This window comes from Sceloporus undulatus, chromosome 2 (assembly GCF_019175285.1).
Source record: "Sceloporus undulatus isolate JIND9_A2432 ecotype Alabama chromosome 2, SceUnd_v1.1, whole genome shotgun sequence".
NCBI classification, from domain to species: Eukaryota; Metazoa; Chordata; class Lepidosauria; order Squamata; family Phrynosomatidae; genus Sceloporus; species Sceloporus undulatus.
The window spans coordinates 281,571,610-281,595,024 of NC_056523.1; the positions used below are offsets into that span (position 1 = coordinate 281,571,610).

Sequence of the window (23,415 nt, forward strand, 5' to 3'; positions counted from 1 at the left end):
TCTATCTATCTATCTATCTATCTATCTATCTATCTATCTATCTATCTATCTAAAATATTTATGAATTGATTATGTTTATAATAATACATGCAAGATAAAATAAATATAACAACAACAACAACATATCAGTATAAGCAAACCTATAATTATAAGTAAAGGTAATGGTAGTCCTTTGACATGAATGTCTAGTTGTAACTGTCTGTAGGGAATGGTGCTCATCTCCATTACTAAACCAAAGAGCCAGCATTGCCTGAAAACAACTCAGGTGGCCTTGTGGCCAGCAGGACTGCACTGAACACTGTTACCTTCCCACTGAGAAGTGGTACCTATTTATTTACTTGCATCTGCATGCTTTTGAACTGCTAGGTTGGCAGAAGTTGGGACTATTGATGGGAGCTCACCCCATCATGAAGTGCTTGGGCCTCAAACTGCCAACCTTCCAATCTTATAATAATTGCAATTGGCATCTTAACCACTAAGCCACCACATCCCATCCAGTATAGGTATATGTATAAGTCAGGCTGGAGGTCAGTCTGATGAAAACTGAAGTTCTCTACCAGCCGGCACCACAGGAAGAACACTACCATCCCCACATCACTGTAGGCAAATCTGTGCTTAAGTCTGTCCAGCAGTTCACCTACCTGGGAAGCATCATCTCATCAGATGCCAAGATTGATAAAGAGATCGATCACAGACTAGCAAAGGCATATAGTGCATTCGGAAGGCTTCACAAAAGAGTCTGGAGTAACAAACACTTGAGGCGAAGCACAAAATTCAGTGTGTATAGAGCCATTGTACTATCTATTCTCCTTTATGGGTCTGAAACATGAGTCACCTATTGCCAGCACCTACGACTCCTCGAACACTTTCATCAGCGCTGTTTACGCACAATTCTAAATATACACTGGACCGACTATGTGACAAATGTTGCTGTCCTTGAGCAAGCAGGGACCACCAGCATAGAGGCCATGCTATTAAGGACGCAGCTGCACTGGGCAGGACACTTTTCTAGGATGAAGGACCATTGCCTCCCAAAAATAATATTCTACGGTGAACTTGCCATGGGTCAGCGTAAGAGGAGCACTCCAAAGAAGAGATACAAAGACGGGTTACACACCGCCAAAAAGTACATGCTTGGCACATACTAGGGTTAGGAAGGGGCATCCTTTCCGGACACCCCTAAACCTAGTATGTGTTGAGTATGTACAAAATGGCAGCACCCATTCTACATGGGCGCCACTATTTTGACGTAACGGATGCTTAGCACATTGCAACGCGGAAATGATGCCGCAAGTGTGCCATTGGCGCCTTGCGGTGTCATAACCGCGCCGCAAAAGAACACACTTTTTGTGGGTTCTTTTTGCTGCACCAGGGAACCATGTGGTTTGTCCGCTGCGGTTCCCTGGTGCAGAAAACACGGGCGCCAGCAGAGTGCCCTTTTTGGGCGCTCTGTAAAGCACCCATGACTCCCTGAAACAACATCTCAGGCTTGGCCAAATTGATCACCAACAATGGTCCACCCTGGCCTCGCATCGGGAGGCATGGAGACTATCCACGATGCTGCAGCCTTTTTTGAAAGCTCACACCGAATGAGTCTCTAAGAGAAACGACAATGCAGAAAGAACCACAACCCGGAAACATCACCCAAGGAGACTTTCTGCTGTGCTTTCTGCAACCGGACTTGTTTATCTTGGATTGGCCTTTTTAGTCATCAACACACATGTAGAAAGCGTGGGATGAGTCCTTCCTGAATCTTTGTTCACGAAGAAAAGCCAGAGATATATATAATTATAATTATAAATATCTTTATAACCACTGCCCTGGTGGCACAGTGGTTAAATGCCTGTACTGCAGTCACTCACTCACAAACCGCAAGGTTGTGAATTCAATACCATCAAAAGGGCTCAAGCTCAACTCAGGCTTGCATCCTTCTGAGGTTGCTAAAATGAGTACCCAGATTGTTGGGGGCAATTAGCTTACACTTTGTAAACTGCTTAGGGAGTGCTTAAGTGCACTGATAAGTGGTATAGAAATGTACTTGCCATTGCTATAAATTATAATAATAAATTATAATAAAATTAAAATATTTACCTTGTCCATAAAATAGACAGGGCACTTGACTACACTGTGAATCTTTTTAAATAGTTAAGTTTTCACCATGCATAGTTTGTCCAAAAGCACTAACAGGGACACGCTTCCCCTGTCCATGCCCAGACAGAGATCATCAACTAAGGCGACCATGGCAGTCTCAACTCCATAGCCCGCCTGGAAGCCGGTTTGAAATGCGTCCAGAAAATCCATTTCATCCAAGATCGATTGAAGCTGGAAGGCGACCGCTCTCTTGATCACCTTCCCCAAAAATGGCAGCAGCGATATAGGCCGGTAGTTATTATAAGTCAGGGGGTCTAGAGAGGGTTTTTTTTAGCAGGAGTTTAGCCACTGCTAATTTTAATTTAGATGGAAATTGTCCCTCTCTTAAAGATGTATTAATTATGTGGTGCAACATAGTTAGCACCGCATCCCCCCCCCGGGCCACCAGCCATGAGGGACAGGGATCGAGAGAGCATGTCGTCCTCCTAACACTTCGAAGGATCTTGTCCACTTCCTCGGTACTAACAAACTCAAAGTGATCCAGTATAACAGGGGCCACGGAAGCTCTGGAAACCTCTCTAATAGATTCAGAAGAAATACTGGCGTCGAGATCAGCCCTTATCCGAGAGATTTTGTCTGCAAAGAAGTTATTAAATTTGTCGCAACAGGCTTTAGATGGTTCTAAAATAGGGTTCAGGGAGGAGGGGCAGATGTGTTAGCTCCCTCACTATCCTGAACAGCTCTGCCGGACGCGACTCTGCAGACGCAATACGTGCAGCATAGAACAAATGCTTTGCTGCACCTATTGCCACTCCGTAGGCCTTCAAATGAGACTCTAGGAGTGCCTTGTCGGCTAAGTGCTGGTGTCTTCGCCAGTTGCGCTCTAGTCGTTGCACAGCCCGCTTCCTTTCCCTGAGGTCTTCTGTATACCAGGGTTGTTTATTGGGAGCAGGTCGGAAAGGACGCTTGGGAGTGATACTGTGTATAGCCCTGGAGAGAGCTATATCCCAGATGTTAGTCAGGGCATCAACAGAATCGCCGTCAGCTCCAGCCATATGCCCCTCTAGGGCTTCTTGGAACCTTTTGGGTTCCATCAGCCTTCGAGGATGGACCATTCTAATAGGTCCACCATCCCCAGGGGGGCTTAAGGTAGAAGCCTTGACTCGAGCCTCAACCAGAAAATGGTCCGTCCATGACAGGGCAGAGATATTAGAGATCTCTGCCACGGAGACTCCATGTCCGTACAAAAGATTACATCGAGGGTATTACCAGCGCAATGTGTGGGCCCCGAGACCAATTGAGACAGGCCCATGGCAGTCATGGTAGACATGAACTCTTGAGCCGCACCTGTTGGATTTTGACTGGCCTCGAGAGGGATGTTGAGGTCCCCCAGGACAAGAAGCCTCGGGGACTCCAACACCAGTTCCGAGACCAGCTGTGTCAGCTCGGCCAGGGAGTCTGTTAGTGCATGGGGTGGCCGGTAGACCAACAGAATCCCCAGACTGTCTCTGGCCTTCAGAGTCAGGTAAATGCACTCAATGTAATCCATTTTCTGGACAGGGTTCCTGGTTAAGGAGAGAGTGTTTTTATGAATCAAGGAGACACCACCACCACCCCGCCCACCTAACCTGATCTGGTCCTTAACTGAGTACCCAGCTGGGAGGGCCTGTGCCCACACAGCCTCACTCTCAGGCCCAAGCCAGGTCTCAGTGATGCACGCCAGGTCGTAGTTTTTATCCTGCAGAAGATCGTAAATTATGTGGGTCTTATTTTTTTACCAACCTGGCGTTACACAGGAGCAGAAACAGGGCTTGTGGTACAGCTGGGCTGACCCTCAGAACGCCTCTCCCTTCCTCCGCCCATGCGGAGCACCAAGCGCAGCTGATGTTCCTTGCGCCGGAGGCAGCGCTGGCGCAGAGCACGAGAGTCCTCTGGATGAATGGCAAGTCCGAGAGCCGGCAGGCCGGCTTTAAGGATGCCGCTCCCACTGGCACCTTCCCCTTCTAGATGCTGCGCAGCCGCAGCTAATGGTCCTCCGTGCTTCCTCCGTGCTCTCCTCGCCCCAGGCGCTGGCATCTTTCTCGGGGCCGGCAGGCCAGCTTTTGAGGGGCCGCTCCCACCAGCGCCCTCCCCTTCAAGATGCTGCGCGGGCGCAGCTGATGGTCCTCCGCACTTCCTCCGTGCTCTCCTCGCCCCAGGCGCTGGCGTCCTTCTCGAGGCCGGCAGGCCGGCTTTTGAGGGGCCGCTCCCACCAGCGCCCTCCCCTTCCAGACGCTGCGTGGGTGCTTCCTCTGTGCTCTCCTCGCCCCAGGCACTGATTTCAATGTAGCAATAGAGGGATATAACTTATTTCATAGAATAGGAAAGGAGAAGAAGTAGCATTATAGATCAAGGATGTTTATACCTGTGAAGAGATCAGTGACTTAAATCCTGGAAGCCAAAGGGAGAGGATCTGGGTAACAATTAAGGGGGAGAGAAACAACATGGATGCCATGAGGTAGTTTACTACAGACCCCTAAACCAGAATGAGGACTTGGATGGTGCCCTCATGGATTAGCATTCAGAAAGGAGATATATAGTAGTAATGTAATATTTCAGATAAAGATTTCAGAAAGAAATGAACAGAACATGGGGAATTGTCAACAGAGAGAAAATGAAAATATAGAGCAGCAGAATTGGTAAAGTTAATAGCTGGAATGCATCTCCCAGAATCCAGTGGCCATGTTGATTGGGAACTTCTGGAAGTTACATACTTTAAAGAAATCTAGTATTTCTAAAGCATAAATGGAATACAAACACAGCAGAGATCCAAAGTTCTCTTTGTATGGAAGGATATTGGAAAGAATGAGGGTGGAAAAACCAAAGAAATATATTTCTAACTCAAAATTTTGTACTAGAAAGCCCAATCAGAGGGGATCAAATGATCAGAAAGGGTTGCCTGACATTTGCCCAAAAGGGAGTTGTTTCTTGATTCAGCTTTGTTCTATTTTTATAGGGGCCTCTTAGGCTAGCATATCACAAAGACTATGCTTTTTTCTTCAGATCATTTCTTGAATAAATCAGTATTATTCCCCATGACCTGACAGCATTAAAATGTTAAAATGTTCATTTCATAGAAAGTTGAAGAAATTAGCTAATGCATTCACAGTTAATTGTCCTAACTATGTCCAAATGTCAGCATCTTTGAAATATATCCTGTTCAAAGTGCTAACTTAGTTTCACATCCCTCTCTTTGAAATATCCCATTTCCCACTTTTCCACCTCCTTTTCTGTTATAATTTTAATAGAAATTGTGCAGATTATTCAGAGGGACAAAAAGGTTCTGTCGCATGTCTATGTTTCAATATTTTCTAGACTACTTATAGTTTTGTAAATGTCAAAGAAGATGGGACAGTGATGATGCTTTTCTCTTAAGATCTATTTATATCTTCCTTTTTTTAAAAAATACAGTGCCTCAGATGTTTTGGACTGAAACTCTGTCAGGGCTTTGCAGACCACCTTTAATGGGTGGCCTGCAGCTGCCCCTTTTAGAGCCACATTGGGGCTGCAGCAATACACACCACAGCCCCAATCTGGCCTTTCCACAGCACAAAAAGCAGCTGTAAAAAGTGGCTTCTTTTTGCACACTGGAAAGGGTGCCATGCCACTGCGCTATGGCTTTACAGCACTCCTTTGACACAGCATCATCTAAATGTAGCACCAGAGGAGTGCCGCACACTGTGACGCTGCACCATGTGGTGCAGCATGCATCATCATGTCCCAGGCTGGCCTTAATGACCAGTCTGCACAGGCTGATAATCTATTAGCAGTGGCCTTGCTAGCTAGGTCTTTTATTATCTGAAGTCCAAAGTACCCAGAGGGCCAAAAAGTTCTTGTCCTTTCTGAAGACCAGTTGTATTGCAAAATATCTCTTAACCACAATGGTGCAATTTATTTCATCTCAAAATCTGGCAGCTTCTACTGCTAATGTGTAACAAGAAGGTAAAGTTTAGATTTTGATTTTACTGGCTGTGTGTTCACTCCAAAATATCTGATGGGCCAAGGGCTACCCACTTTGAGTTTAAGATCCAATCTGTTTTACAATATCTCTTAATCACACTGGTGCAATCCAATTCGTTTCAGCATGGAATCTGGCAGCGTCTATGGCTGAAGTATGACAGGAAGGCAAAATCTGGATTTTCCCTTCAGTGGTAAATAAAGCAATGTGTTTGCACATACAAAATAGAAATGATGAGAAAATCCTGCCCAAGAAGCTGTCTTTTTTTGGCTATTTTTTGCAGTGCTTTCACACATTACACAAAAATCACAATTGTATCATTTCTAGAATCAAATCTATGAATAAACTTAATGTTTGTGTGTGGGGGGGGGGGATCTCTTCCAGTCCCTTAAGTATATTCACTCAAAGGTGTCACTGATGGGACTTTCACCATACTAATCACCCTTGTTTAGGGTTGTGGGACTTCAGAAATAATCCAACTTGACACCACTTTAATTTCCATGGCTCAATGCTCTGGATTCTTGTGATTTGTAGTTTGTTATGGCACCAGAACTCTCTAACAGAGAAGGCTAAATGTCTCAGAAAACCACAATTCTCAGAATTCCATTTCAGATTATTGAATATAAGGTGAGGGAGGTGATGCAGCCACCTGCAACTGCTGTGGTATGCTTGTGTTCTTGCGAGAGGGTGTGGGTAGCTACACCTGTAGTAAGTGCAAGTTGGTTGCCATGCTGTAAGAGAAGGTCCAGTAATGTGAAGCCTGTCTATCTACCCTTCAGCCTATTACGGAGCATGAGGTTTTCTTAGGCAGAGCAGAGAGTCCTGGATGAGGAACACACAGGAGATGTCCCTGAGGAAGAGGTAAGTTCCCAAACACAGGAGATAAACATTTGGAGGAATGTGAATATAGAAGTAGAAGGACCAGCGTTTATTCTGTGAGTTTGGAGCTACAGAATTTCTCTCCCTTTTCAGTGATGACAAGAAACAGAAACAAGAGCAACAGGAGCAAATGTGCAGTAGTCACAGGTGGGAATATTTTTTGTGTCTCGTAAAAAAAAGAAAAACTGACTGCCACTATAGCTTACCTTATCAGTCAAAAGCCTCACACCCTCCGTACACATCTGTAGATACTCAGAGATGTGAGTGAAAATTTCTAAGTGTAGAAGACTTTGAGAGTAAATAGCTCTATGGAAACAATCTTTACTGTCTTCATATCTACATGTCTTTTTAAAATAGAAATACTGAGGATAAAAATGGACATTTTTTGACCGTCCTTGGCAAATTTGCATTTTAAAAGGCATGTGTTTCTACAACAGCACTACAGCTTTGATATTGCTGTGAATAAAAGATACCATGCCTGGATATAAAACCACAACAAATCATCTTGACTTCCTGAATCTACTGCAATTGCCATCTGACTAACTTGCAGGCTTAATTTGTAACTTCATTGGATAATTTATTTTTGTAAAAAAAATGCAGATAGTCAGACTGCAATCAAGTACAGACTTTGATTAAAATGTAAGGCTGAAAGTATAGTTTCCTGCTGTGCCTTACCTCTAACAAGGTTATACCTATCTCATGTTTTCTTTTGCCTGAGGTCATTTTAAACACACACCTTTTGTTTGAAAGAAAGAAATGTAGATTTTCCCACTTATGAAATTATAATTTGTGTTCATTTGAATCTAGTAAGATATATTTATTTAGGAAAATATTGGGGAATTCTTTTGACTTCTTTTAACTGAAATGTCCAAAATAATTATTTTTACAGACCAGGAAGGGCTGAGAGAGAATTACACATCAAGATCTTGCTGCATTATAATGCTGTAAACCCTTCTTCAAGAGCTAAGCATTTATCAAGCATACATGCATAAACGGTGAGAAAAAGGATGAATTTGAACACCTTTCTCCTTTGAGCCAGCTAAAATGTTGTGTATGGAAGAAATGATGAGTTTTCTTAAGGATATACTATATTTCAGTTCAATAAAAACCCAACAACCGAAATCAGGAGTTCTGGGTGACATGGAGACATAAGTAAGAGTGCAATGTAGTTTGAAGTTGAGAGACGGGTGTTTATTGGAACAGCTGGCAAATCAGCAGGAAAATGCTGATTTGGAAAACTATTATTCTTCAGAAGAAATAGAACCATTTAGTAACACTGTTCTAACTGAACTCTACAAATGCATTAAAATACCATTAAGGATAAAAGGCAGTAAGAGAGAGAGAAATGGAGAAAGTCACTCACTCTCAATTAAAGGCTGTTGCAGGTCTGCTGAAGGCTGGAACAGTAAATGAATAGTTGGTATGTTTGATTAATTAATAGAAATTAGGTATGGGATTTAAATTGAATCACACTGAAAATGATATTCATTTAGCATTGACAGGATTGTTGATACAAATTCGTGGTCCTCTCAATTCATCTTGTGTGCTTGAGAAATTGTTCAAGCCTAGGTAAATTGGTTGGAGGTAAGCAGTAGCTATGTCTATTAACATATTTAGTCAGGCATTGTTAACCTTGGCTTACAATACAAATGCATGAATGTCTACCTAGAAGTAAATTCCACTGACTTCAGTGGGAGATACAGCAAGAACAATGTATTTTTGACTGTAGCTCTTCCAGCTTAAAAATCATAGTCTCTGCAATGTATTTAGATAGTAGCCATCATGTTCTACTCCACACCCTTCAATTGTTTTATTGAAATGGCCTGTTCAAACATAACAGACACATTTAAATGTGTTATTTATTGTTAATAATGGCAACTTCTAAACAAACAGGCTCAAAATTTTCTTGAGAAGAGGGGAGAAAGCATATTCTCCCCTACATTTGGAGAACAGCTCATCTCCCCATTTGAATCCAGTTCCAATTCTGTCTGGAACCTTTCATATCTCCAGTTGTGTCTTTGGGAGCCAGACAGGGACTTATCCCTTTTGTACCATGGCATGAAAGTCCAACAGCTCTTCCTTTCACTCACACTTTCACTTTTTTTTTTTACCTTGACCCACCTCAATATACTAACATTTCTTGCTGCTCTTTCAGCTACTGAGCAATGGAGAGGTTTGTATTTATCTGCAGTTCACCTTTCTGATGTCAAGCACGCTGCCATGATTTCATGGCAGGGGCAGAGAATACTGGCAATTATAGTTTTCCTAATGCTACTAACATGTGTAACATAAACATCCAAGCCAAAAAGTTTTACATAGTTTTAATGCTCACCTCACTATGAGGAAAACAGAGTGAGCCTACGCAATCTGCCTTTTGGACTTTGTTCAGATCATGTGTGCCATACTTCTCTACTTTTGTGGAATGCCTTTTCACTGGAGACCAATTACAATCAAATCCTGATTTGGACTGATAGTACTGGAAAAGTGTATTTGCTATTTTTTTTTTACATGCCTTCAAGTTGTATCCAGCTTAAGGAGACCCTAGCACATGGGTCGGCAACCTGCGGCCTGCGGGCCACATCCGGCCCGCGGAGGCTTTTCGGCTGGCCCGTGGCAGCAGCCGCCGCCGCCGCCGCTGAATGCTGCTTTTTGCCTCTGTGGGCACCGCCATTTTTTCTCCCAAAATGGCAGCGAAGTCTCGCGCGACCTTCCCTGAGGTCGCGTGAGACTTCGCCGCCATTTTGGAAGAAAAAATGGCAGCGCCCATAGCAGTGAAGTCTCGCGCGACCACAGAAAAGGTCGTGCGAGACTTCACCGCTATGGGCAGCGGGCCTTTAAGAGACCCGCTGCCGCCCCAGGAGTCCCCAGCGGGCCTTTAAGGGACCCGCTGCCGCCCCAGGAGTCCCCAAACGGGGCTCTGGAGGCCGCAGCAGGCCTTTAAGCGACCCGCTGCCACCCCAGGAATCCCCAAACGGGGCTCCGGAGGCCGCAGCGGACCTTTAATTTAAAAAACGGGACCCGTGCCGCTGCTGGAGTCCCCAACGGGGCCCGGAGGCGCGCTGGCTTTAAGGGACCCGCTGCTGCCCCTGGATCCTCCAAGAGGCCTCCAGCGACGGCAGGGGGTCTTAGGGGCCCACTGCCATCCCTGGAGTCCTACAAGAGCCTCCGGCGGCGGCAGGGGTTCTGAGAGGCGCGCTGCCGCCCCTGGAGTCCTCAAGAGGCCTCCGGCGACGGCAGGGGGTTCTCTTAGGGCCGCTGCCGTCCCTGGAGTCCTCCCTCCAGTGGCAGCAGGGGGTCTCTGAGAGGCCTGCTGCCGCCCCTGGAGTCCTCCAAGAGGACTCCGGCGACAGCAGGGGGTCTCTTAGGGGCCCGCTGCCGTCCCTGGAGTCCTCCAAGAGGCCTCCGGCGGTGGCAGGGGGTCTCTGAGAGGCCTGTTGCCGCCCCTGGAGTCCTCCAAGAGGCCTCCGGCGACGGCAGGGGGTCTCTTAGGGGCCCACTGCCATCCCTGGAGTCCTACAAGAGGCCACCGGCAGCGGCAGGGGGTCTCTGAGAGGCCCGCTGCCACCCCTGGAGTCCTCCAAGAGGCCTCCGGCGACGGCAGGGGGTCTCTTAGGGGCCCGCTGCCGTCCCTGGAGTCCTCCAGTGCTGGCGGCCCCCGCCAGCTTTTCTGCTGGCCTCTGACGGGGCCTGGGGCTTCGTCAGGGTCCGGCAAAGATGGGGAGGCCTGGCTCCTGGAGGGTGGAAGCTCCGCCCCATCACGTGGCCCTGCCCCTCAAGGGTGGAAGCGCCTCACCCGGCCCCCCAGTCACCTGAGGGAAAGCAACCCGGCCCCCAGCTCAAAAAGGTTGCCTACCCCTGCCCTAGCACAAGGTTTTATTGGGCAGATTAATTTAGAAGGGGTTTGTCAATGGATCTCCCTTAGCTTAAGAGACCTTGCAGCACCTTTGAAACTAATTGAAAGATAGAGGTAGCATGAGCTTTTGTAGACTTGAGCTTACTTCGTCAGATGCATTTGGAAGTAGACTCAAGACTACAAAACCTCATGCTACTTCTATCTTATCTTTCAGTTAGTCTCAAAGGTGCTACAAGATTAACACGGATATACCTTGGAAACCCCTTAAGAAAGTGTGACTTCCCAAACAGTTTTTATCACTGAGTGGAGATTTAAATCCTTGTCTCCCAGAATTCTAGTCCAGCACTCAAACCACTATACCATGCTGGCTCACATTTTTCCATACAGAAGAAATTAAAAGAAGCATATAACCAACTTTGTGAAATATAAACCACACCGTGAAAACAGTCCGTATTACTAAAATCAGTTCATAAATTAAACCAGGAGCAGGTGAAAACAATTCAGCATCAAAAACAGGAGACACAAATCTCAACTGCTAATCCTATCTAGAGGAAACTTGCTGAGTCAATAGGAATTACATGTGTTGATGTACCATTTATCTGCCACCTATACTGGTTGGGACTAGCAATTGCATTTAGGACAAAAGGTTAAACCCCACTAAAAAGTTACTTGATGGAAAAAAACAGTGCTAATAAAGAAGCCTGTTTTGTGTTTAGTTTTTAATTTATTTGTTATATTTATATCCCACTTTGCTCCCATAGAAGAGTACATGATACTCTCTACTTGTTTTATTATAGCCACAACTTAAAGGCTGGGAGATAGGGAGCAGCTTAAGGTCACTCAGTGAATAATTGGAGATTTGAACCTGGGTCCTTCAGGCATCAGACAATAAAATGGCAGCATTCCAAGTACTAGGGAATAAGACACTCTGCAGTGACCCAAACATAAGATGAATAGCATGAACAGCTAAATAACTGAGTCCTCAAAGTGAATGTTTAGCAATGTGAACTTCACTTTACTTGATTAAGATTGAAACACAGAAACCTGGCTGAACAACACTGATCATTCCTATATAAGAAGGTCAGGTAAAGGGGGAACATTTTTAGCTTAGCGAGTAGCCAACACTCTTTACCTTTACAATCCAAGGTTTTCTATATGCATTTGGGCAGTTTATTAGCTCTACAAGCTAAGTGATCCTTGCAGTTGCAAATAGTGCCAAACTATCCCAAAGACAAACTGGTCTTTAGATTGCTTTCTTCTTTGGGCATGATACTTGGCCATCACCATTCCATTGGAAGTCTACATGCCCTAAAGCTCTGAGGTGATCTGTGCATGTATGCAGGAGCTCAGTTCATGTTCCAAGACAATGAAAAACATCTCAGGGATAATGCCTGGTTTGTAATGCAGCTGACAATATTAAGTTGGAAAAGTTCTTGTAGCAACATCACTGAAATGGGAAATGATGCAATCCAAGTCATAAAGCAAGCTCTGGCTGACTACCAGGGGAGAATTATATGCAAATCTTTGTATTCAAGACAATATGACTATGCCATTTTATACACTGTGTAAGGTGCATTATACTGCTGTAATCCTTATCAGTTTGGGGAATCAGTTAAATGAAGCCCAGTTTAGGAGTGGGAAAGAATTTTACAATAACTGTGTTGTTTTTGGTTGTGTTTTTAAAAAAGAAAAGAAAAGAAAAGAAAAACAACCACCAGTGTAACTGATTTGTGGCTTGTGAAACACTCAGTGCAACCATGTGCATATCTTTGGTTTCCCATACTTAAAGGAACACTGTAAACATCAAATTCCTAAGGCTCACCCCCTTTCCCCCCCTCTAAATTATATACAAGTAAATGCACACAGCTAAAGGTGCATGCATTTGAAAAAGTGTGCACAAATATTTCAATGAATGGGTTATATGTGCACATTAACTAAAGTGCATGCCCAAAAATGTACAGGTGTATGTGCAGAAATTAAACAAACAAAAAGTGTTGAAATCTCCTCTGGCATACAGACAGGACAGGAATTCTGGTGGGATTCTATATTAAACTGATTTTCATTTCCCTATTAATATTTTAAGGGTTGATTGAAAGCACTACAGTTCATTAGGGTAAGTGTCAACCTTGCAGCACTGGACAAATTGCTAATATTTTTCACAAACAGATGCAAATTATTATCTGAATGTATATAATTTTATCTAATTTAATGTTATGGCTGAATTGGGTTAAAGAAACAGTTAATATCCTGCTGGGAAAGAAGACTTGAACAAATTTAATACAATAGCCAGTACATTCGGCTCACCATGAAAGTGGCACATTCCCAATCTGAAAGCAACACTAATATTTTTAACTGAAGAACATTTTTGAGCAAGCAACAGTAATAAAACTTCAGTGAATCAATGTAAATATGTATATACACTTGTTGTCAACTACTAACACACAAATATCTTACACACCCAACCAGAAGTTTTGAATGCACATTTTATATTTTACTCTTTCTGCATATGAAATGAGTTTTTGAGTATTTTCCCAAAACACAGTTTTTGGTCTCTGGTTCACTTAGACTCCTTGCTGTAATTGCTTTACTTGTGCCAGTTGCAGCCATTCCTTTGATAACAGGACCATGCATGAAGCCTAAAGCCAAGATGTCATGGAATGAAGGAATGAGAGAAGGAAGGGAGGGAGGGAGGGAGGGAGGGAGGGAGGGGGGGGGGGGGGGCCGGGGGGGGAAAAGTTCTTCTCAATGTGTTAAAGTAATGCTTCAAAACAGGGATGTAAATCTGTTCTTATTTTGTCCTTGCACATGAATTAATGATTTAAAAATGTGGTCCAACTGAGTGAGAATGTCAGAGCTTTGTCAACCATTTTCAGTTATTTTTCATAGTTTTGGAACTTTGTTGAGGAATGTTCATTTGCATGAACAGACCTTGTAGACTTTTGTACACTTCATACAACATTGCTGGCAATATGGGTATTCACACCAGTTAGGTGCCCCATATCTGCACCTATGCACACACTCTGCTTGTCTACGAGATTTCCTATTCATTTCAGTTCAAAGGGGCAGTCTGCCTATATTTTCCCTAAAGCCGAAACACACATTTCATATCCAGTGAAATCAACATGGTGATTGCCTTTTGGGTGAGGTAACCAGCTAGATTTTTGTGGTCATAGATAAGGCATGGTTGGCACCAAGCTTAACTTCAGCTGACTGTGGAGAGAACACATGCAGATCAGAATGTTGGCAACAGCCAATAGGACCTAAGCCAGGAAAAGCTGCTCCCAGGAGTGAGTATAAATAGAGGGACAGAGCAGTGTTTGGGGTTAGTTAAGAGAGTTTTATTTTACCCTGAGGGGTTTAGCAGCCAAGGTGGCTGGAGAAGATGCTAGGATGTGCAGTTAGAAGGGGGTTTATGTGCCCAAGATAGGGAGAGATGTTGCTTGTACCCTGAGGGGTTTAGAGCCACAAAGGCTAGGTCAGACTGCTGTGAGAGGCAGTTGGAAAGGGTTTTTAGGTACCCAAGGTAGGGATAAGGAAAGTTCTTAATTAAAGTGCTGTTGTAATACTCTGTGGGAGATATAGTGCTTGGTGACTAGTGAAGTCACAGATAACCAGAACGGTTAAAAGGTACAGAAGATATAGATATAGATATAGGTTCTGTGAGAACTTACTGTCAAGGAACAACTGGATGGCCCTGGCGGTCTCTTTCAACTTTACAATTCTATGATCTATACGGTTATAAAGAAACAATTACAAAGATAAGCAAAAGAAAGTGTTAAATCATGTAACTACTAAAGCCTTTATACATTGTATCCATCTTGAATACCATTCACTGAGCAAGATACGGTATTCAAACTCATTTGTAAATAAAGTCCTTTCATTTGTTCGATAAGCAGTTGTCTGAAGTGCTTAAAGAAACATATTCAAAATGCTACCAATACAGAGAAAAGTCTTTTAGGTTTGGGAAATATCAGAGAGCAGGTGTGTGGTTGTTAACAAGTAATTTGTACCAGGCCAGGAAGGGGGGGGGGTTAGGGCTGACATCTAAAGAGTTATAATGTGGGAGACACTAGAGATGAGAACTAAGTTCTGGGACATGTTTGTTTGTTTGTTTGTTTCCATGTCATCTGCCATGGTCCAGGCCTCAGAGGGAGAGAACAACTGCTGGATTTATTCCCCTTCCCCACTGCCATTCCCTTCTCCTTTTGTGTCATGTCTTTTTAGATTGTAAGCCTGAGGGCAGGGAACTGTCTGGATAACTATCTGTAAGCTGCTCTGAGAGCCTTTAGGGCTGAAGAGCGGGGTATAAATACTGTAAATAAATAAATAAACAAATTTTAGACATCGGATTTGAGAAGACTGAAAATGGTGGCTTCCTAATAAAGATTGGAACTCAGTAGCCTATTGTGCTTCTTCCAGGAGAAATAGAATGGTAAGTGGCAACCACAGTACTGTCAAATGTTCCAAATTGTGGTCAGTGATGAGGATGGAAAGAATATTCCAAAAATGGTCAAACAGTTTTTCAGGTTTTTAGAAACTCTGACAAGAAGAATCCTGGATTGATACAAATCTTCACTGTTTGCATCAATAAAAATATGTCTAGATCAAAGGAAGTAATAGTGCCACTCTATTCTGTTTTGGTCAGGCCCCACCTGGAATACTGTGTCCATTTCTGGGCACCACAATTAAAAAAAGGATGTTGAGAAACAGGAGCATGTCCAAAGGAGGGTGACTAAAATGATGAAGGGCCTGGAAACCATGCCCTATGGGGAAAGACCCAGGGAGCTGGGGATGTTTAGCCTGGAGAAGAAAAGAGGTGGTATGATACTGTTTAGATACATGAAGGGATGCCATATTGAGGAGGGAGCAAGCTTGTTTTCTGCTGCTCCAGAGAGTAAGACCCGGAGCAATGGATGCAAGCTACAGCAAAAGAGATTCCACCTCAACATTATGAGGAACTTCCTGACAGTAAGGGCTGTTCGACAGTGGAACACACTCCCTCAAAGTGTAGTGGAATCTCCCTCCTTAGAGGTCTTTAAACAGAGGCTGGATGGCCATCTGTCGGGAATGCTTTGATTGAGAGTTCCTGCATGGCAGGGGGTTGGACTGTATGGGCCTTGTGGACTCTTCCAACTCTACAATTCTATGATAATCGTTTTTCTGCGAAAACATAAGTTTCTGTGAATGAAATAAGGGGAAGAAATATTTTGTTCTGCACAGAAAATGCTGCTTCCTATGCAGTAATTTTATCAGTTTTCTGTGCAAAACAACCATGTGCAAATTTTGTACAGAATGTCCTAAATTGCATGTGTATGTGTCTGCATATTATACTCCATTCTTCAGTCAAAATGCTTCCTAGAACAGCTTAGAAATTGTTAGTTTGACATTTCTCTGCCTTCAGATTACATCCTAAACAGACACAAAACACAAGGAAAAGGGAATTGGGCAGAGGGGGAATACGTCCTGCAGATAATGCATGTTCCTCTCTCCATCTGAGACCATAGCAGTGGCAGGTGGGATGGAAGGAGGGTCTTTCATCAGTTTCTTGGTCTGGCCATGCCTGCCTGTTTTTTGGAATAGATATTAAAACTATACAGTCTTAGAACACTTTCTTGCAGAAGTAAGAAAACTGCTAAAATTACTTGTTGGTTGCTTCAAGAAGAAAATTAGTGAAGAATTACATCCCTAGATAACTGTCAGCCAGCAGACAGAGCAGCAATGCCAGGACTAGGGGTGATGGCCACAACGCTGCATTTAGTAGTAAGAAAACTGTAAACATTACAAGAATATTTTATAGTCTTGAGGAAGTACATTAGGAGATATGTCCCAAACCATGCAATGAACATACTTCCTATAAAGTGTAGAGTGCAATTTCCTTTCTTTGGCTAGAATTGGGGAATAGACAACAGAAAAGGAAGGGATAGATGGCAAGCCCTCACCACAACAGGGCTTCATGTGGCCAACATAAAACACATAGGCAGGAATGAAGTGAAGACAATTTGAATTGATTAGAACATGCAAAAATCTGCACCAGTTTGTATAAAACACATACACATAGACCGGCCCATAGTATATTTTGTTCTTTATAATGCCAAGAACTAGAACATCTTTGCTGACCTGCCTTCCCCCTCCTTTTTCTCCCATTATCCCATATCTTTTTCTTTATTGTACCCAGACCCCGCTTGAAACACTTATTTCATTTTAATCGTTACTGTACATTAATGTTTTTAACTTCTTTTCTTGGCTTAATCTCCTTTTAGCATTTAATTATGTTTTTATGACTGGGGGGAGGGATGGGGATCTTGGAATTTTTAATGTATTATCTTTTAACTGTATTTTCCTTTACTGTGGTAATCTTCTTGGATTCCTAGAGATAAACAGAATATAAATAATAATAATAATAATAATAATAATAATAATAATAATAATAATAAACCTGGGGAATGGGTTTTCTATAAAGGATTTGGGAATGGTTGTTTACCTTCCAGGAGGCATTTCATAATTAACTGTTGCCTAAAAGACAAAATGTCTAAAAATTTCATTAGCATCTGTGCATGTGTTTGAAGTAGTGACTTGGCAATCTTTGACCTTGTTCCCACTATGGTTTAAACTGGATCGTGATTCCAAATGATCTGGTTTAAACCACCATGGTTCCCACTTAATTCAAATTGCTGAAGTGATTCAGAAAGAGGGGGCATGATTTTTACCCATTTTTACCCATTTAACCCATGTCAAAAAGATGCTGGTAAAATGGAGTGTTTTGGAGCTGAATCGATTTATTTGGAAATAAATCAATTCAGCCCAAGTAGGAACCAGGCGGATTCGAGTTGGATTTGAATCTGCCCTGGTTCCCACTAGCAGCAGCTTCCCTGGCCTCCCAGACATACCTCCATGCCTGCTCCGTCTTCCCGGACTGCCTCTCTCCTTCTGCCCCGGCCTCTCCTTCGCCCCCGGTATGGCCAGGAGGACGGAGGGAGGCACTGGGGAAACTGGCGCAAACATAGTGGGAACCACTCTGTTTGCTGAACAAGTTTCAGGAATCAGTTCAGGAATCGAATCAAGAAGTAAGTGGGAATGAGGCCTTGGTAAACTATGGGTCAAAACAGACTGCAGAAATAATCCATCTTGAAACCGCTTTAACTGCCCCATTTAATTGGAGGGAATGCTGGGAACTGTAGTTTTGTGAGGCATTTAACCTTCTCTGTTAGAAAGCTCTGGTGCCACAATAAACTACAGTTCCCAAAATTCCCTAGCACTGAGTCAGGGCAGTTAAAGCAGTTTCAAGATGGATTATTTCTGCAGTCTGTTTCAGCCCCATATTAGAATATAAAAACTCAGGGATTAGGGTTCCCATTCTTTTCAGATTATGGTCTGCTGGGGTAGGAGACCAGAAATAAATTTCTTTCCCTAAATAGGATTGGATCCATGATTCACCAGGCCTAGTCATCTAATTTCTTCAAGAGTTACAGGGAAATTAAAGTCCCCTTCAATAATTCATCTAATATTTGCTCTAAAGCCAAGGGTGAATTCATTGCCTTGCTGGCCTGAAAACTACCAGTGCTCGCTGCCTTATAAACTTTCTGTCTCTCTTCTGATATCTGCAGGACTTTGTTTTTCTTCAAGAAAATTTCAAGCACAATCTACCAGAAATAACTAGTAATCCTTGGATGAAAGCAAGCTGGATCAAGAGTCCTTAATTTTATCCATGGGTCATGTTATTTCAGCTCACCACAGCTTCTCATTTACAACTACAATGTGAAGAATACATTGGTGGCTAGCAAGAGTTACAAGTTGCCAATACTAAACTAATGTATTCACAAGAAAACATAATGGAAGAAATTCTGGACAGTTTAGAGAACAAGTACAGATCCACTGTTTGCCTCTTATCAGTTCTTCTGTGTTTTCTTCTCTCCCTGCACTAAAAATCTGGAGTGAGCCTGAAAAGTGATCAATAGGAAAATATTAGCCATGGGGTCCTAGTCGGCTAACCATAATTATCCTTTTAGTATGATGTTCAGAATAGTATTGCAAGGGATCTTTCATATATGCTGAAATCATTAAACTTGAATCCCTATAGATCATATTTGAAATTGTTGTACTCAGATAATGGCTTTATTAATGTGGTCTCAGTAGATTTGAAAAGCAATTGTTTGACCGTGGCCTTCTTAGTCTAGCAGTAAAACAATTTACTGCTATAATACAGCTTCCATTAACTTGAACTAACATCATTTCCCCATGGTAACAGGGTCCCTGTGGAATTTAACTACAGCTGTTTTGCCCTCCACATGGCATGGTGGGTAATTTTCTTTTGAAGGACTGATAGTAAACTTGCGGTGTTGCTCTTGACACTCAGTATCTGGAAGTCTAGTCTATGTCATAAGTGTTTCTATCTTATAAAATAAATATAATTTCTCTTGAGATGAAAACTGAAATAATTCTTAAAGATCAATAGAAAATAAGATTCTTAATCAATGCATACATTGGTGATGGTATTTTGTTTGAATCCTTCAGGCCACAAAACACCCATACTCCCTAGGGCAGGTTGAGGGAACTGAGATCATAAGGTGAACAATATAGTACAGTCAGTCCTCGGTATCCACAGAGGATCCATTCCAGACCCCTCCCATGGATACCAAACTCTGCAGCTGTCCTCAATGACAGGGCATGCACACAGCTGCCCCACCATTAGGAACACCCTCAGCTGTGCCACCATTGGGGTCAACAGAACTTAACGGTGACAACGGCCACACGCATGTGCTGCAACAGGACAAGGGGGCTGTCTCTAATGGCAGTGTGGCACCACAAAAGACCCTCCACAAAAAGATCTACCACAAAAGATCCTCTCGTGTCACTGAAATTAGGCATGGCTATGTTGCCAAAATGATGCCTGGCCATGTCACCAATGAAGCGGCGATGCAATTAGCTTGATTGGCATTTTTTAAAAAAACAAACAGAATGGATCAAGCAGCGCAAATTCTAGTGGGGACGATAATCATGTCTGAACCCCCCCCCCCCAAAAAAAAATAATGAGGATTAAAATGTTTTGTATGGGAACGATCCTTGCATGGAATCAGTTCATTGATCCAATGCAAATCAAATTGCAAACTAGGTTAAATAGTAAATGGAAATTAGGCCAACGATTCATTGACCCACTAGCATGGAAAAGACTAGATGCCACAGGCATTCTCACCATTAGAGCTAGGAAACACTACTTCTTTTCAGACTATAAATCAAGAAGTCCCCATACTGGCTGGGTATTCTCAGTGCTATAATCCCAAAAAGTGTTTCCCCCCCCCCCCAAAAAAAAAAGAAGCATAAGAAGATTTCATGAGAACACAGGTATAACTATTCCCTTGAAGACATGTTCCTAAATTCTGGGAGGCAAAAAATTGAACTCTAGTGAAATATTGAGATTCTGAAGCTTCTGAAACCTACTTTGCACTGAACAGTCATTTGGAGAACCTATGCTATTCACCTTTTGAGTCAAGCTTGTATGAAAGAACTGGGATAGTTTAATGTTTGCTTGTTTGCATATAAAATCATTTTCATTCTTGAAAATGAATTGCTTCTTTGCAACAAATGCCCATTGATCCCTGACATCAAAAAATCTCATGATGCAGTGTAAAAGTAAGCAAACATGCAAGAGTGAGAGGTTGCTCCTCCCCCCCCTTTTTTTTTTAGGTGTTGCTAGTTGATTCTGGGAGTTATAGTCCAAGAAGTAATTTTCCAAACTCTACTGCTCCAGCTCATTTAGAATTCATGTTATGGTAGGCTGAGACACAATAAGAGACCCACTGTCACCCAATGCAGATGTCATATCTGAGAGGTTATAGGAACCTGACTTTGTCACATACTAGTCCAAGAGTTGACACCTGCTTGGGGGGGGGGGGGGTAAGAAGGCCACTTTTGTCTCCTCTGAACCATTAGCAGCTGATATTGATGTTTCCAGTGGTAACCAGACTCTAAACAACTGCTATTCTTTATTGCCTTATGTCTTCAAGTCATTTCTGACTTATGGCAACACAAACGTGAAGCTATCATGGGATTTTTCTTAGCAAGACTTTTTTGCCTTTGCCTCCCTCTGAGGCTGAGAGAGTGTGACTTGCCTTAAGTCACTTGGTGGGCTTCCATTGCAAAGTGGGGATTCAAACCCTTGAACCCCAGAGTGGTGGTCCAACATTCAAACATCATATTGAATCTCTTGGCCAACTTTCAAATAAGGTTTATTACTGTTTTGGGGGTATGGTGCTTGGCACTTTTTTTGAGTCCAAACATTTTTCCCCCAAAAGTTGGGGTTTGGAGGGGCAAAGGTTGTGTGGACCTTCCCAAGGGTTGTAGAACACACAATCAATCTTCATCCCATTCTAGTCACATATTTTAATGCTACATTTTGTTGGCTTTCATGATTGCACTGTGTTTTTACATTCCTTCTCTGAAGCAGGGAAATTCAGGGTGAGAAAAATGGGGGTTAGAAAAGAGCTTTATAGAAATCTGAAACATCTGTTTGAAACTTGAAGAAGTATGATCTTCTTGTGTAACTAAAACAAGCTGACTTGTTTATTTCTTTCCACTTGCATAAAACTTCCATGGAAGAATGAGGAGAAAGGCTGTGGTTAGGAACTGATGGCTGAAGGGGAGGGAGTAGATTTTATATCTCTAGAGAAACCTTTGTGATTATAATTCAACAGATAGTTTTTTACCACTTCATTTGAAGTGGTTCCTTCTTGAAAAAAACAAAAGAGGAAGAAAAGAATGCCCTCTTAAGTTTAAGTGTAAGAACCCTTAACTGTTGAGAACTGTGAACTTCTGTATAGGTTGGGACATGACATTAATGAGTATTTACAGTTGATGTTTTCATCAGCTAGTTTATGTGCTAAGGGATGCTAACTGAAACACCACTTAAAGATTTTCAGTTAGAAGTGAAGTCTCCCTCTTCCAGTTGCTATTAGCTAATATGATGCACATTTTTATAAAATGGATCTTAAACTCAATAGTCAAGGCCTTCATTAGAAGGCCTCTTTAGTAGGCCTCCCTCCTTGAACTTGGAAGCAGTGCAAGTTGGTTGACTTGCAGAACAAAGTTCATTTGAGCCTCCTCAAAAGTTTCTCTCATTTGCAATGACTGGGGATTCAGGAAAAGGGCACAACAGAGGCAGCTTGATGAAGTGCTGGGGACAACCGAGGGCAGAGAGATTAAAGCAGAGGGATGATTTGTACAGGTTTTAAGGCCAGAGTACATTAACTTGCTTAATGTGGCCATCTAAGGACACAGAGCATGCCCAATATATTGTTGTGACTGTTTAAGGACTCAGAACATGCTTTTGTACACAGCTTCTTATGCCACATAATCCCTATAGATGCCATTTTATGCCATCTGGCCACTGTTGTTATTCTCAATCAGCATTTCACCCCAGAAAAGTGTTTCTATTTCATTTCATTTTGGCTTTTTAAGACAGTAGGAAAGAATGTGTTACAGAGACACCACTATCATCCTCACTCTCACTACCACTATTGTCTTTGTTTCCATGATAAATAACATAGACTGTTATCTGTTGTAGACCTGGGTCTCTTTCACACTGGACAGTGACAGTACTTTGACCTAACATTAAGTGTCATGGTTCCATTTCACAGAATCCTGGGATTTGTAGTTTCATGTGATATGTATATGGAGTCTTTTTTTCTGAAAATTTTTACATTTTATTCAAAAGCAATGTTTTGTTTTCCATATTTTCTTATGTTATATATGTTTACATTTACTGTTAAGAATATTCTTCCCGTGTATATTTTTAAAGCTTTAACTCATATTGTTACAAATTCTTACTGATTCTATGCTTCCACTTTCTCTAGCAAGTTTGACCTCCATTTGTCTCCTATAGTTAATAAAGTAATAAAAAGATTAGAAACATATTCCTTATTATTGAATTTTGTATTTTTTTATTACTTCAGCATAGCATAAAGCTTCATGTTTTCCTCTGAATTGTTTCAGGGCTATCATGTTATGTTTGTGGAGCATTCTAGTGTCTCACAAAAGTGCAATTACTTCAGCCTTTCCATACAGCTAATCATCTTTGTTTCTACCTCTAAAATCTTTCCAGTTCATCTCATTCTTCTTAAAATATGGTATCCAGAACTCCACACAGTGATCCAACTGAGGACTGATGAAGGAAGAACAAAGTGTAAAAGGTAGGTTACAGAAAATAGTGGTATTTTTGCTGTTTGTTTATAATGCAGAAGCATGGTGTTCCTTGTGTGGTAAAACTGACACACATGCACAATAGGTTTGCTCTGTCTGTGGTTGTGTAAATAGTGCAACTGATAAGAAGTGAAACCAGCATTTCTCTTGGCCTATAGAACTATAGCACTTTGACTCCACTTGTCATAGCTCCATCCTATGGGATCCTAGAATCTGGCTCTGTTTTTAAAAGAGATGGCTGAAGAAAGACTCCAAGTATCCAAATGGTTGTTGCACTGAAGAATGCAAATATGTTTTCTCTCCTGGCACCAATGGCACAACTAGATCTGATAGGCTTACATCAACAGAGGACAGATTTTTGACTGGGCATTAGGAGGAATCTCTGGGTGGGAAGCATCATTCA

The 23,415-nt window shown here is 42.4% G+C and overlaps 1 long non-coding RNA gene across 1 annotated transcript in view; it reads left to right on the forward strand.

Annotated features, from left to right (window-relative positions):
* LOC121920761 overlaps positions 1 to 22,996 on the forward strand; it is a 253,136-nt gene extending 230,140 nt beyond the window's left edge. Inside the window, exon 3 of the long non-coding RNA XR_006101759.1 lies at positions 22,915 to 22,996. This is a non-coding gene — a long non-coding RNA (uncharacterized LOC121920761). The remainder of the gene's footprint in view (positions 1 to 22,914) is intronic.
* Positions 22,997 to 23,415: the final 419 nt, after the last annotated feature.